This window comes from Macaca thibetana, chromosome 17 (genome assembly GCF_024542745.1).
Source record: "Macaca thibetana thibetana isolate TM-01 chromosome 17, ASM2454274v1, whole genome shotgun sequence".
Classification (NCBI taxonomy): Eukaryota; Metazoa; Chordata; class Mammalia; order Primates; family Cercopithecidae; genus Macaca; species Macaca thibetana.
In genome coordinates, this window is record NC_065594.1 from 63,275,027 (window position 1) to 63,276,880 (window position 1,854).

The window sequence follows — 1,854 nt, forward strand, 5'->3', positions numbered from 1 at the left end:
TTTGCTAGGTTTCTGTCTAATACTGTCAGTCAGGTGTTGCAGTCTCTCACTCTGCTTCTATGGTTGTCTAAGTTTTTCATAGGTTTAGAAGTTCTTCTATTATGAATCTGGGTGCTCCAGTACTGGAAGTGTATATATTTAGGAAAATTAAGTCTTCTTTTTACATTGGACCTTTATCATTATGTAACACTCTTTTCTATTCTTTATTTTACTGTTGTTGGTTTAAAGTCTGTTGTATCTGATACAAAATTAGAGACTCTGCTCTTTTTTGTTTTCCATTTGTATGGTACATCTTTCTCCAACCCTTTACTTTGAGTCTATGGGTGTCATTACTTATGGAATTGGTCTTTTGAAGACAGCAGATGGATGGGTCTTATTTTTTTATCCAGCTTGCCACTGTGTGTCTTTTTTTTTTTTTTTTTTTTTTTTTTTTTTGAGACAGTCTTGCTCTGTCACCCAGACCTGGAGTGTAGCGGCACAATCTCAGCTCACTGCAACCTCTGTCTCCCGGTCCAAGTGATTCTCCTGCTAATTTTTGTATTTTTAGTAGAGACGAGGTTTTATCTGGTTGGCCAGGCTGGTCTCGAACTCGTGATCTCAGGTGATCCACCAACCTTGGCCACCCAAAGTGCTGGAATTACAGACATGAGCCACCTTGCTTGGCCCCACTCTATGCCTTTTAAGTGGGGGCATTTAGACCATTTACATTCAGAGTTAATATTGATATGTGAGGTTTTGGTCCTATTGTGAAGATTTTAGCTACTTGCTTTGTAATTTCTGGTAAAAATATGGATCTAATTTGTGAATAATCCCTGCTCAGGGGTCATACTAATCTTCTATGTATCATTTCAATTTTATGTGCTGTCGAAACAAGCATGATTTAGCATAATTCTTAAAAGTCATAGGATTTTCGAAATGGTAAATAAGCATTGGATTCAACTTTAAGTCACCAGCTGCATTAGATTCTAATAAGAGAATCAGTCTGCTTTTTGAAGTTTTGAAGTGAGGCATTGAGTTTTCCTCTCTAACTATGAAAGTCTTAGATGGCATCTTCTTTCAATATAAGGCTGCACTGTCTACACTGAAAATCTGTTATTTAGTGTAGACACCTTCATTCATTATCTCAAATATTGTGTATAACTTGCTGCAGTTTTTATATCAGCACTTTCTATCTCATCTTGCATTTTATGTTATAGAGATGGTTTCTTCCATTAAACTTCATGAACCAACTTCTGCTAACTTCGTGTGTGTGTGTGTGTGTGTGTGTGTGTGTGTGTGTGTGTGTAGGCAGCTTTCTTATCTTTCTAGGCCTTCATAAAACTGAAAAAAAGTTAAGCCCTGGCTTTGGATGAGGCTTTGGCTTGAGGGAATGCTGTGCCTGGTTTGATCTTTTACCCAGACCCCTAAATCTTTCTCCATATCAGTGATAAGGCAATTACACTTTATCATTCATATGCCCATGTAAGTAGCAATTTTAATTACCTTCAAAACCTTTGCCATTGCATTACAACATGACTGTTTAGCACATCCTTTGCCTGTCTCAGTTTTCAACATGCCTTCCTTGCTAACATTAATCATGTTCACTTTTGATTTAAAATGTGATAACTGTGACTCCTCTCATTTAAACACTTAAAAGCTATTGTAGTTTTTTTTTCATTCCAACATTATTTTAAATCATGCAATTCATTGTTTCATGTTATCCATAGTTTGTCTTGTTTTATTTCTTAAAATTGCAGACTTTTAAAATATTTGAGAATAAGATGCAACTTTTTCTTTAGTGAAAATCTCTCAATATAACCCAAAGTACTTTCTGGCTTAATAGCATATGCAAAAGTTACAGAGTACACTTTGAAT

General features: G+C 35.7%; 1 pseudogene; it reads right to left on the reverse strand.

Annotated features, from left to right (window-relative positions):
• Positions 1-782: 782 nt before the first annotated feature.
• LOC126940949 (uncharacterized) lies at positions 783-875 on the reverse strand (annotated as a pseudogene).
• Between the last annotated feature and the right edge of the window lie 979 nt (positions 876-1,854).